This window comes from Lissotriton vulgaris, chromosome 6, assembly GCF_964263255.1.
Source record: "Lissotriton vulgaris chromosome 6, aLisVul1.2, whole genome shotgun sequence".
Taxonomy (NCBI): domain Eukaryota; kingdom Metazoa; phylum Chordata; class Amphibia; order Caudata; family Salamandridae; genus Lissotriton; species Lissotriton vulgaris.
Window position 1 is genome coordinate 1382958925 of NC_141694.1, and position 14555 is coordinate 1382973479.

A 14555-nucleotide genomic window follows, 5' to 3' on the forward strand; every position below is an offset into this window, starting at 1 on the left:
AGATACACAGATATCTATCTTATATTCAGAAGACTACTCAAAAAGTTGGCTCTTTACTACTTAACCATCATAATCAAATACAAATGTACAGCATATCCCTGTGTATATTATTCCCTTTATGACAGATTTTCCAACTTTTTCTTCCTCAATATTTTAGCTTTGTTTATATTCTGTCTCTTGCTCTTGTTACATGTCCGATGTAGAAAAAAAGTGCTGGTTCTCAAAAATGAGTGCCACCAGCTTTAATTAAGCACTGCATGTTTGTGAGGGAGTAATTTGTCTGCCAAACTCTAAGTCAGGCCCTGAATTTCTAAACCTGAAATGCCTCCCTGAGCAGGCCGTAACTGTTTGACCTGAGTATGCTCTGAGATCAAAGGCCAAGCAGAGTTTCTTGACATTCATGTGATGAGTAGTAATATCCAATGCCTGGTCGTTTGAGAAACCAGATAGTGCCTTCTCACTAAGGTGTGTATTTTCAAAGGCTCGTTGATATAAATGTCTTATAACTAGTACGGTATTGAACATCCACATACACTTAGCATTCTTTATTATGTACTGTGCAATAACGCTGGGTTGTCATATGTAGGCATAGCAAATTATGGTCGCACTTTGGGTTAGATGTATCAAAGGGTTTTACCCATTTTATGTCTATGGGAAAATGTGTTCATACATATGACCCTTTGTTTCTACTAATATTCGGTATATACTTAAATGTTGTGACTGACTTCAGGGTCGGACTGGCCTCTGGTGCAGTCTGGCAGTGGCCGAAAAAGAGGTCTGGCAAGTCAGCTTGTGGGCTTTTTTTTAAACTGTTTTATAGGTTGTTTGGCCAGTTTTTACGTATGACTTCCCTGATATTAATAAACACACATTGCCTGAAGCAAGCACGAATCATTGCCTTATCCCATACCTTGCAAAACACTTCTATAGCCGGCCTTTCCAAGTTCAAAACTGCCCCAATTTTCAAACATGAGTCTCTCTTTTTTAACTCCCAAATCACTAATGAGGGGCACATTTATGTTGGTGCCCATCACTTAATAATGTATGATGGGTTTACAAGCTCAATGAGTAGCTATACAATATAAAGACATTATTTTATAACGTGGAAAAATATGATCATTTCTTCGACTGCTAAATATATATCCCTTACTTGGAAAAAGACAAATTCACGTTGGCATGTATCATCTGTGAACTTTCCTCTCCAGCGTCACTATAATGATAGTAACGATAAATCAGGTATCTCATTATTGCGAAATTATAAGGCTACAAAGATACGGCATCTATTGCTAGCATAAATCTTCTTTACTTTGGTGACACAATAAAGGTTTGTGGCCGCTTCAGAGATGCGACAAGGCCTGTGCGCGCATCCACACAGTCCCCGAATGATCACAGTGCTTGCTGTTCGACTTTGACTTTCCCTACATTATTAGCAGGGCAGTGACTAACAGGCATGGAAATAGAATGGAACTGCAAAGAGCCCTGTGACCATCATAGGAAGTGCTTGGATCTGATGTCTCATTTGCTCGAGTAACACAAGCAAAAAGAATAGGACTGTGTTTACCAACAGTTATAATTAGCAGCAATTGTTATTGTGCTTTCAGGTGCTACATTAGAGAATGCCTTTGGCTTTAGCAAATCCACCTTTAATCTATATCAAGCATATTTGAATATATTTTCTGAACTGAGGAGGGAAAATTTAGCAAGGTGTCACTTTGTTCTCTGTGTAAATGGCAGATCGTGGGAAAAAAGCCTTCCTGTCATTGATATACAAAAATAGTTTGAAAGGAAACACATTTGTTTTCCTCTGAATAAAGGATTACGTTCACCAATTTAAATATAAATCCAATGAATAATGTATGCAATTAGGCGGTCGCTGTCTGTGAACCTATGGAAGAGGAGATACCGATTTTCAGACAATGTTTACCTCTTTTAAACTCAAAATAATTAATGATGCAGTGTAACATTTGGATCACTGGACAGTTGCAGAGGATTTTTTAAAAACAAAAGGAAATAATGGTGCAAGCACATCTCTTCCTCTGCACAGCTTTGCATGTCACAATATCACCCAAAATATAGACATATATATGTGTCTGTGTGTATTACCTACTGGCGACAGCCAGTAGGTATATATAGTTAGGATTAGCTATCATTCTGTTGGGAATAACTTTGGCGCCGGTTGAGGAATTTGCTTGTAATTTTCCAAAAGTTTGGGCAGCTCCGCTCCGCTCCTTCCCTGAAAGTTTCGGGGGGATTCGTGAAGTGGGGGCTGAGAAAAAAGGGGGGTCCAAAAACGTGTTTTCCCCAATTTCCATAGGACGGTCTGACAAGTCTACAGCCCGAACCGCTGAACGGATTAACACCAAACTTTGCAAAATTGTAGGGATTGGTACGCAGATGTGCCTTTGCTATGTTTGGTTTTTATGAAAATTAACTTCAAAAACACATATATATCTGGGCGGAGCCTAATCACACATCTGATCTGATTGGCTGTCAGCACTTCATCCAAGAAGTGTTGGCAGCCATCTTGGGACCAATATACATGATAGCACCTCATTAAAAAGCATTGTAGTTAATAGAGGGTTTTAGGACTTTAGTTACTGTTGTGATGCTTCTTCCAACGAGGAAAGGACAACTCAGGAGACGTAGGCCTTTTCCAGGTAAGTTTTATTGTTGAAAGCAACCTGGCATGTGTCGTGTACCAGATGTTCCACACGGAACACAGAGAAAGAACAGAGCGTGCGGAGAATCTTACAAACAGGTAAGATTACAACATAACAGTTACATTATAAATCATTTGTTGATGGTACCATACTCATTTTAGGAATTGTGGTGTGTTCTAAGGTGATTTTACCATGTGAAAAAGCCTTCTGCTGTGATATCATGAATCATGTTTGAAAGAAAACTATTATCACATGCTTTTCCCACAGTGGTTTGGAAGGGGATCTATAAGCTAAACTGAAAGCATATTTTCTGTAAATTCACATTATCTTTCTCAGTCATGTGAGAATGAAGTCTGACATTCTCAGTAAAACATGTACATCCAACAAGGGCAGAGTCAGTTGATTCCTTTGTGTTCTACTGCAGCCTCCTAGAGTGTTCTAAAGAACAACTAGAGTGCTAACAGTCCTACTTATTACAAAGGTATAGCACACCTGAAGCCATCTTGATTGGAATAAAGTGGTAACTCTTAAAACATTTAATTTAAAAAGGATAAAAAGGAACAAAATGAGGGGTGTATATTTTGCCATAGAAAGTATTATTAGTGCTGCAGAAAGAAAAATTAGGGCACATTTTGAGTGACTTCTAAAATCCTCTTCTATTTAATTAAAAAAATTCTGACATGCAGTCTCCCAAGATGGCCACCAGAGACAAAAGAGCCCAAATGTATCCCAAATATCACCTAGATGTAGCCCAAGTATAGCCCAATGACAGAATGTGCCAGAGTGTTGTAAAGAACAACTAGAGCGCTAACAGTCCTACTTATTACAAAGGTATGGCACACCTGAAGCCATCTTGATTGCAATAAAGTGGTAACTCTTAAAACATTTAATTTAAAAAGGAACAAAATGAGGGGGCTAATATTGCCATAGAAAGTACGATTAGTGCTGCAGAAAGAAAAAGTAGGGCACATTTTGAGTGACTTCTCAAATCCTCTTCAATTTCATTGAAGAAATTCTGACATTCTGACATGCAGACTGAAACATGCACTTTGAATACCAGCAGCAGACTTCCCTGGTGAGCAGTAGCTTTACTACAGTGATCTAATGAGCAACTAGAGTGCTAACATTCAGAATTTATGGCAAATGTGTGACACATCTGAATGCTTTCTTGATGGAACCAAAATAAACAAGCATTGAAAATGCAATAGATCTCGCCTTTGTTTAAGTTAAAGCCATTCTGTTTGTAATGAGGTGGCTTTTTAGCTTTACTTTTATTAGTGTTTTTTAAACTTTCATGTAAATAACATGCATATGTATGCATATATGTATATGTATACATGCATTTATATTTGTATTTATATAGATATACAGATTATATATGTTTATATATGTATGTATATATGTATATATATATATATATATATATATATATATATATATATATATTACCTACTGGCGGTCGCCAGTAGGTAGTTATAGTTAGGATTTTTTCAATGCAAATTCTCAAAATTCTATTGTGAATAACTTTGGCGCCGGTTGCCGAATCTGCCTGAAAATTTCCTCAAATTTGCTCATTTACGTTCCGGTTCTTTCCTGAAAGTTTGGGGGGGATTTGTAAAGCCGGGGCCGAGAAAAAAGGGGGGTCCCAAAACGTGTTTTCCCCATGTTAATTTCCATAGGGCAGTCAAACTCACTTTTAGCCCGAACGGCTGAATGGATTTCCACCAAACTTGGCAAAATTGTAGGGACTGTTAGCCCGATGTGCCTTTGCTATGTCTCAAGATATGTGCTCCAGTGGTTTTTGAGTAATTTAGGTTAAAAAATATATATATATATATGGCAGCGCCCCGGTACGCGCACCGGGGAGTGCTCTGGGCGTGCCACGCCAGGTGCGCACGGAAAGCTGATTGGCTCTCAGGTGTCTGTAAACATTTGAAACAGTCCGGAGTGGCCGCCATCTTGTGTCTCAGTAGAATCGAGACACAAGAGGTGGGAAAAACAAAGGGGGAAATGACCATAAGGGGGCAGAGTAGACCCCCCCCTGACCCCCTAGGTTTGATATGGGGGCCATAAAAGGGCCCCGCGGGGCAAAAAACATTTTTTTTTTTTGATTTGCGCGGGGGTAGCGCCCGGTACGCGCACCGGGGAGCAGACCGGGGAGGGTACCATGGGGAAAAAAGAATGATAGAGTTTTTAAAAAATGTAGCATTTTTTTATAAATTGGAGGTAGTTCCAAAAATAACTGTGTTTTTTTTCTTTTTGTTGTTTTATATTTTTTTTATTGTTTTTTTAACATTTTTTACTTTTTTGACTTTTCTGAACATTTTTTATTTATTTTTTGTATTTTTTAAGGGGAGAAACAAAAAACAGGAAATTCTAAAGGGCTCAACAGGAGCAAAAAAAAAGCGGAAAAAATTAATGTTTCCTTGGGCACTTGTGGTTATCCCAAGCACGGTTAATAAGTGTGATGCATTGCTCTCCATAGCATATTGTTTGTCCACAAAAAATACAAACCATTTTAAAATTGGAAAAGTTTGTTTGTATGGTGGAGCACATCTCCCTAACTTCCGGTCCCGATGGGGTGGAAACATTAGTTTGGGAGGTGCTGGCAGAAGATTTGACAGGGTTTCTGGCCAGTTCCCTGACCTCTGCCCTAGCATAGTTATTTGGATGCTTTCGTAGCATATGTCTGATCATCGTGTGGTTGCCGAAGGAGTATTTTTTGTTGGGATTCCCCCTTGAAAGCTCCTGATGACATATTAAGCAGGTTGCCTTAGGCACATTTACTTTTTTTTTTGTCGTTGGGGATTGAAAAAAATTGCCAGATGATGTGCTCTTTAGGTTTGTAGGTAATATTGTCCTCTCGGACGAATCTCCTCTCCTCCTCCTCTTCATCCTCCTCCTCTTCTTGATCTCCACCACTGTGAAGTTGTGGTGGTCCTTGTGGTGGTGGTGGAGGTGGTGGTCCAGAAGATCCAGCAGCTGCAGCTAATGTAGCCATTTTCTACTGAAATAACTGCAGGTCTACCTCTCTCAAAGCACAAAGTTAGAATGAGGAAAAAAGGTGGGGTCTTTCATCATTTGGAAAAGAAAACTGTTCTGAACCAATGAAAAGTGTTATTTTCAGGTCACAAGACCAGGGGTTTCATCATTATGAAACCAAAACTGTTATGAACCAATGAAAAGTGTTATTTTCAGGTCACATGACCCGACGCGCTTACGCTACGCGCCCCGGTCAGATGCTTACGTTGCGTGATCGTATTCGCTCGAGTGCTTCCGGATGCGCTTACGCCGTGCGTATCACGCAGACGCGGCTACGCGATATGCCACAATCATGTTTTCGTTCGCAACATTGGCGCTAACGGGACGGTTCCCGGTTCGCGCACCGGGGCGCTTCAAAAGACTGCGCTTTCCGGGGCGCATGAGTGATGTCACTGACCATGTCATGAGTGATGTAATATGTGACGTCATCAGCAGGGCATTGCAGGCGCGCAAGTTATAGTGAGTCCATCTAACTATAACGTGGGAATTTCAATGGTTTTATGTCAGTAAAATTTCCAGTTAACTATAACTGGTGTCAAACCTATGGTTTTTTCAGTGAATATATATACACATACATATATATAAATTCATATGCATATATATATGTGTGCATGTAGAGAGAGGTAGAGAGGTAGAGGTAGAGAGGTAGAGACTAGTAGAGAGGTAGAGACTAGTAGAGAGAGAAGTAGAGAGAGGTAGAGAGTAGAGAGTGAGTAATAGAGAGTAGAGAGTGAGTTTGAGAGAGTAGTAGAGAGCAGTAGAGAGAGTAGCAGAGAGTGAGTAGTAGAGAGTAGTAGAGTGAATAGTAGAGTGAGTAGTAGAGAGTGAGTAGTAGAGAGTGAGTAGTAGAGAGTAGTAGAGAGTAAGTAGTAGAGTGAGTAGTAGAGAGCAGTAGACAGTGAGTAGTAGAGAGTAGTAAAGAGTGAGCAGTGGAGAGTAGTAGAGAGTAGTAGAGAGTGAGTAGCAGAGAGAGAGAATAGTAGAGAGTAGTAGAGAGTGAGTAGTAGAGTGAGTAGTAGAGACTAGTAGAGAGAGAGTAGTAGAGATTGAGTAGTAGGGAGTAGTAGAGAGTGAGTAGTAGATTGAGTAGTAGAGAGTGAGTAGTAGAGAGTAGTAGAGAGAGAGTAGTAGAGAGTGAGTAGTAGAGAGTAGTAGCGAGTGAGAAGTAGAGAGTGAGTAGTAGAGAGTAGTAGAGAGTGAGTAGTAAAGAGTGAGTAGTAGAGAGAGAGTAGTAGAGAGTGAGTAGTAGAGAGTAGAGAGTAGTGGAGAGTGAGTAGTAGAGAGTAGTAGATAGTGAGTAGTAGGGAGTGAGTAGTAGAGAGAGAGTAGTAGAGAGTAGTAGAGTAGTAGAGAATGAGTAGTAGAAAGTGAGTATTAGAGAGTAGTGGAGTAGGAGAGAGTAAGTAGTAGAGAGTTGTGGAGAATATTCCAAAGTTTGGCACAGCACCACTTGCACAATAAGTCCAATCAAATCATATCACTTAGAGTCCTTATTGAAGCACTGAATCTTGGTGTATATTCAAATGCTTTTATTTTCCTTAAGTTTATGTACCACAGCCAGCCGAAACGTTTCGTTCTGTACAAGAGAACTTCTTCAGGGCGTTCTTATTTCCTTCAAGTTATGTCGGTATCCTGTTGTCATATAACTAGATATTTCTTCCAAATGTTAGACGAGACGTAAGTACATTCTTATTCAAAGTGACTAGGTATCAATTTTACCCACACAATTCGGGCAGACTTGAGTAATTTATAGCATCCTCAAAGTCAGTCTTTCGAAAATTCCAAAGAAAAGGACATGATAATGCAAATCCAAATGTTTCTCAAGAAAAGTCATTTTCAATTGTTCGGAATATTGGTGTTTGGTGTAAGAGAGGAACCCCCGTAACTTCTTTCATTACATCATACACCCCGTTCCAATAAGCCGCCACTTCAGGACATTCCCAAATAATATAAAGAAATGTCCCCACCAGACCACATCCCCGCTTACACAAACCCTCCTCGGAAAAGCCCATGCGAACCAGAAGGGGGCCCGTGATGTACACCCTATGAAGAATCTTAAGCTGGACCAGCCGAAGTCTGGCTGGAATCGCAACCTCCTTGGGAGAGGAGATCGCCGACTGCCAATCCTCGTCATCCAATTCGAGGCCATCACGGACCCAGAGGTCACGCAAGGGCTACAGGAGATTCGACCTATCGTTGATCAGCTTTTTATAGACAAGGGAGCTTGTACTGTCCGGAACTTGACCATCTAGCAATCTATCTTCAAGCGGGGACGACTCGGGGACCGCCTCCCCCATCAAAAAGACTGACATCAATGCATGGCGGACCTGGACATAGCGGAAATACTCTGAGTTCCCCAATTCAAACTCCGTCTTTAAAGTATCAAACGATTTCACTTGTCCCTTAACCCAGAGGTCTCCCACCTTGCTAATGCCAATGAGGTCCCACTTATCGAACGCTTTAGTCTTCCACAGTGTACCAAGTCTATCAGAGTCGAAAAGTGGGGTCGCTAAAGTCAAGCGGTCCTTCCATCCCATAGAAGTAGTTGCGTCTTGCCATACACAAACTGCCGTCTTAGTAGGCCCCAACAATGACTTGACCACTGATTTCGAGTACAGTGCCCTATAGTAATTACCCCCAGGCAGCAGCCATCTATCCATAGCGAATGCAGGATTCAATTCGGGACCATATATACCATGATTAATGGCCCCCAACTGAGATGCCCAGTAATATCGCTTGATGTCCGGGAGGGCAATACCCCCATCGTACCACAGGAGCGTTAGTTTGGCCAGCGCAATACGAGGTCTACCATCCCATATCAGTTTCCTCTGGAGACCCTCGACTTTACGAAAGTAACTGGCGGGGACTATATCAATAGTATTTTGGAGGGCATATAGGAAATGAGGCAGAGACATCATCCTAAAGAGGGCCGCACGTCTCAACGGCGAGAGTGGAAGTCTACGCCAACCCGCGACGTCCTGCCGCAATCTAGTTGAAGGTGGGAGAAGATTCAGCTCATACCGAGCCACAGGATCTGTGGAGACCCAGATACCAAGATATTTAAATCCCGTCTGCGTCACCTGTATGGGGCAGTTACGCGGGAAGAGGGGGACATCACCAGAAAGAACGTACAAATAGGATTTTGCCCAATTGATAATTAAACCCGAGTTTCTACCAAAGGAGGACAGGACATCACAGAAAACCATCAACGACTTCCTGGGCGAGGTCAGATATAGCAGAATGTCGTCTGCATAGAGCGAAATGCGATCTTCATAGTCGGAGGACCACCGAATACCCCTTATCGAGGGCTCCCAGCGGATCCAGGCGGCAAGGGCCTTAAGGGCCAGGGCGAACAGAAGCAGTGGCAAGGTCAACCTCATCAGCGGTTATTGCGCTGTCCATTTGCTCTCTATCTGCATCCGAAAGACTAGGCAAAGCAATGTCACGCAGCAACAAATGAGAGTCCTCCTCCGGCCTATCCGACACGGGGAGTACACCGTCTGAAAATGATCAGCAAAGCATTCAACAATCTCTACCGGGTCAGAGACCCTCACACCACTCACCATCTCAATCTCAGGCACAACACGACTAGCTCTGTCCCTCTTGTCCAACCATGCTATCAATTCACCTGCTTTATCTCCCACGTCATATAGACGACCCTGTTGCTCTCGACTCATGGCCTTAGCTGCATCCGTAACCAACGCCCTGTATTCCAACTTTTTTAATCGCTACGTATGTGTCTTCGCGCAGGTAACCTCCTGTTCCAGATCTAACTCCAGGTCCGCTATTTCAGTCTCAACCTTCACTACCGCCTCATCTCTCTGTTTCTTAACGCCCGCAATCAGAGAAAGGGCTTGGCCCCTAAGAACTGTTTTAAAGGCCTCCCAAAGCGACACTGGGGACGAAACAGAGCCCTCATTCTCTGAAAAATATAGATCAAGTGACTTTATCAAATCGTGCCGAGTTTTAGGATTGCAGAGTTACCAAGGGTTGATCGGGGCCACCCCCCCCTCCGTCCCCGAAGACAATTCAATTCAAAGCCACAAAGGAGAGTGATCAGAAATTCCCCGAGCCATATGTTTAACCTCAGCGACAAAAGGCGCCGGTACAGCAGGCACCAAGACGTCATCAATCCTCGAGAGGCTACCATGGGCACCGGAGTAGAATGTGTATTGCCGCTGAGAGGGGTGCAACAGTCTCCAGCAGTCTACAAGGCCTAAAGTATCAATGAAATCATGAAGCCAGTTCTGCGCCCTCTTGAGGTCCCTAGGTGGGTGTCTATCAAAGATACCAGATACAACCGCATTAAAATCACCACCCAGTATTAATGATCCCTCGAGGAGAGTAAGGAGAATCCGCCCCAAGTCTGCAAAGGTAGTGGATTGTAGGCCGGGAGGGACATATACGGAGACCAGGGAAAGGGTCCTGCCCTCCCAATGACCAGTAAGGACGACATAGCGCCCTCTATCATCGAGGACCGTTGCATCAACTTCCAACGGGAGGGAGTTCTTAATAAGAATACCCACCCCTCGGGAGCCTGAGGAGAACCCTGCATGGGCGACTAAACAATACCCCTTCCTATTCATAGCATAGCATGCATTTCCTATCAAGTGAGTCTCCTGAAGTAGGACCACATCTGGGGAGTGACATTTTAATAGCTGCAGCACTACCCCACGCTTTATCCTATCCCCCAACCCATTCACATTCCTGCTCAGAAGCCTCAACCCCTTACCCCCCATCTCATACGAGGAAGAAAATCCAACCCCATGAAGAATCCAGCGCTTCAATCAGAAAGTCTTGCAATACTTTGCCTTGCAGAAAACGAAACTGGAAAATCAACAAAACCCCCTTCCCCCCACCAACAGCCCGTTACAAAACCCCCCACCCTGCACCCCTGCATAAGACTAGAAAGCCACCCCAACTTGCAGTGTGCCTGTCGCCCCCACATCTAAACTAAGCTACAGAAAGTCAAGCAGAGGAGGAAAACGACCCCCGATAGCCCTGCAACCCCCCAAAATGCCTCAGAGAGTCATATTACACAGTTAATGCACCACAGTTCGAAACCTCTAGAATACCCCAGGAACCAGTCAATGATAAGGCTTATTCCTGGTCCATCATTCCACCCTCTGCACCACCGCTCTGCCCGTCCTGCGGATGATAGGCAGGTGGAGTTTCAAGCCAGTCGGCCACCACGTCTGGTCTGTCGAAAAAATAAGTCCGCTCTGCATGTTCAATGCGCAACTTGGCCGGAAAAAGCATGGCGTGCTTGAGGCCCATCTCACAAAGTCTCCTTTTCACCCCAAGAAAACCAAGTCTCTGTTTCTGAACAGCTTGGGTAAAGTCTGGATAGAAACTGATGGTAGTGTTCTCAAACTTTATGGGACCGCCTGCCCGCGAAGCCTGCAGGATAGCGTCTCTATCACGGAAGTTAAAAATCCGCGCTATCATAGGCCACTGCGGGGCACCAGTCTTGGGTTTTCCACCTGGAACCCTGCGAGCTCATTCCACGGTGAAAAAATTACTCAGTCCCTTGGGTGCAAGGTGATTCATGATCAGGTTCTCCCCAAAGAGATCAGCTGCCGGATCCTCTGCCTTCTCCGGAACCCCTATGATACGGACGTTGTTCCGCCTAGACCTTCCTTCAAAATCCTCCAGACGACGCGCAAGGAGGTCATTGGAGGCCCTCAAATTGCGAACCTTCGTCTGTATCTCAACAACGTCGTCCGTCAGACCAGAAGTCTTACTATCCAACAATTTAACCTTTTTGGTGGTTTTCGTTAGGTCCGTGCGGATCAGATTCACATCAATCGCCACAGTGTCGAGTTTGTGGGCGAGAGTCTCCATTTGTTTCCCGAGGGACGATCTGATCCCAACGATGGTGGCCATGACGTCTTGTGGGGTAGGCTCTGCCGCTGAGGTCACTGGATCTCTCGTTCCCTCCAGTGACCTACCCGGTCCACTGGGCGACACCTTAGCCTGGACATAGCGGTCCATGATGTTGGTTTGGGTATAGCCACCCCGCCGAGTGGTCTTAGACCTCTGTTTATCCCTCTCCGGCTTCCCCGCCATTGTGGAAGGCAGTAAGTGTGATTCCAAAGTGGGGTTGGGATAAAAGCGCAATCAAGAGGCTGAGTGGTAGGCTATGCCCGGCAGCAATCAACGTTGGTCAACCTGAGATAGTCAGACAGAGTAGAAAGATAGAGGTCTCAAAGGTCCCTCGAACGGAAGTGCGGAATCAGCCCGAAAACACGGCTCAAACGTCTCTTCAAGGCAGGTCCATCGTGAAATACACACACTCGAGTACCAAGCCAGACCGTCACCTTCAGCGAGAGGGAGGCACTCATAGTATCGGGTCTCTCCAGCAGGCGAAAGCGAAAGTGAAAGTGGGCTGGACCGGTCATCCCCGCCACCTCAGGCCGATGTTGTTCAACTACATCTCAGGCACCATGCCAACTCCACAGCTGGGCATCACGGAGGCGCAGGCCGCAATCTTCCAATCGTCACAACTCCGGTTCCCGGAGTCCGATCTGGATTTTGGTTGCAGTTTTTGCCCCCCCCAGTGGTTCGTCTTCACGAAGACATATATAAAAGTCAGGATAGTCTGCAGGATATATGCGGGAGGTTACGAGGGTCTCGGGAGCCCTGTGCTCACGCGGCCATCTTGGTTGCGCGTGAAGCTCCTCCCCCACACTTTATTTTTAACATGCCCTCGGGATTTGGCCCCCCGGGGGCTAATTAGCATCGAAGCCCGCATTTCTTTTTTTTTTTTTTATCAGTAAGATCCGCGCACCCTGCAGGAAACCCTGAGCAGGCATAGGTATTCAGGGTGTTTCTACCCTGCCCGCTTTTAGCATTTTTCATGTTTTTTTTCGTAGGTTTCTTGTGCCTCAGTTCTACCGAGGCACAAGATGGCTGCCAACACTTCTTGATTTGGAGTGTTGGTAGCCAATTAGAATACAGCTCGTGCTCAGCAGGGTGCTCTTAGGGTGGGCGGATCCTTCGCGGCCATAGCTATTTATGTGATTTTACTTTTTATTTTCTCAAGAACTACTGAACGGATTTAAACCATTTAAGCAAAAGGCACAACTCCGAACCAAGGGCTACCTCGTTGCCAAATTTGGTGCAATTCCGTTCAGCAGTTCGGGTTGTAGCTGCGATTAAGGTTCCTATGTAAAATTGCATGGGGAAAACACATTTTGGGACCCCCTTTTTTCTCAGCCCTGCTTGAAAAATCACCCCAAAACTTTCAGGAGCAAAGCTCGAGCAAAGTTGTTGAGGTGCAAGTTCTTCACATATAGCACCATATTTGCTGTGCCAAAGGAGTATTTTTTAGATGGATCACCCCTTGAAAGAATTGTGAATATGTAGTATGCAGCAGGCGCGCAATACTTATTATTCTAACGGGGCTTTAGCCCCCCACCCATCATCTGTGTCTCTTCGACGTTTTAATGTCCTTTTATCTCTCTCTTTCTTACTGTCTCTCACATCGTTTTTGGTTTTTTTACAGTTATGGACGCTGCTGTCTCCACTGTGCCGTATAAAACCTTACCCGAGTTTAAGTGGTGAACTCTTTTGGCTACAGTGAAGCCTGCTTCAACCCTCTTTTAATCATGTCTATGGCACTAGGTGAGCAAACAAACTTGTTTCCGAAAAAACAACAAATTATCTGTGGAACAAGAGAGTCGAAAGTGTGCAGCAGCTTGACTTTGTAGAAATGTATATTTACCACAGAGCAGTGACAATAGACAGGTTACAACAGTCTGAGGAACAGATCTACAAACGTATTTGTCACTTTTGTGTCACTTTTAACATGGGAAAAGTGGCACAAGAAGCTTGTAAATCTGCCTCTAACTTTTAAAAAAAACTCTCAACTCCAGATTCTGCGAGACAGTTAATGTTGTTTTCTCTCTCTTTCTTTCTCTCACTCTCTGTGACATCATTTCTCTTTCTCTTTTAAAGTTATAGACACTGGGCTGGCGGCCGAACATGGCGGCAGCATAGAGGACTAGCTCCGGCGGGGAAGCGACCTCTCCATCTATCCGTACGATAATCCGTGACTATTTGTTACCTCCAACGGCGGCACCGAACGCCCGGGACCGGGCGGGACTGGCGGCAGGTCTCCAGACGATAATCGAACATTGTATGCCGGAGTTATCGTCGAAAGTTGAATCGACCGGAGCCTAGGCCCACCTCCGGGCCCACAAGTGCTAGCTGAATCCGACCGGAAGTGCAGCCGGCCTGGCAGCCTCAGACAGGAAGTGGTCGGTGCAGGAGCCCCACGCCCAGTAACGGTCCTGTCCTGCGTCATTCGACTCGCTCTCTCCAGCGACGTCTCATTGGAAGGGTGGCCGCACACTACCGAAGCCACCGACCATAATTTGCCCGACAGACCGTGCAGGAGTCTACCTTTTAACGACGGAGGTCCTTCGTCCGGCACCGGGAGCAGCGCGGCAACTGCCCGTCTACCTGGCACCCCACCGGACCGACGAACTGTATTCCCTCCGTGACCGAACGATGGCCGGGAAAGGTGTGAAAGGCGGCACAACCCAGACTCGTATTGACCGCTTCACCAACGACAGGACCGCTTCCCCTCCGGCGGAGGGAAAAACTCCCCCTGTGAAACCAGGCGAATCTGGGGGGCCGAAGAAGGCGACACTGGACGATATCATGAAGGCTCTCACCCAGGTTCAGGCAACGGTGGGCTGCATCTCAACAGAAATCACCCTAATCCGCGCTGACTTTCATAAAATGGCGGAAAAGGTAGGCTCTCTGGAGCTCGTCACGAAGTCGCTGGTGGAGGATGTCTCAGAACTGCAGACGGCCATGGAAGCGGTCATGGCCGAAAACAAGCAC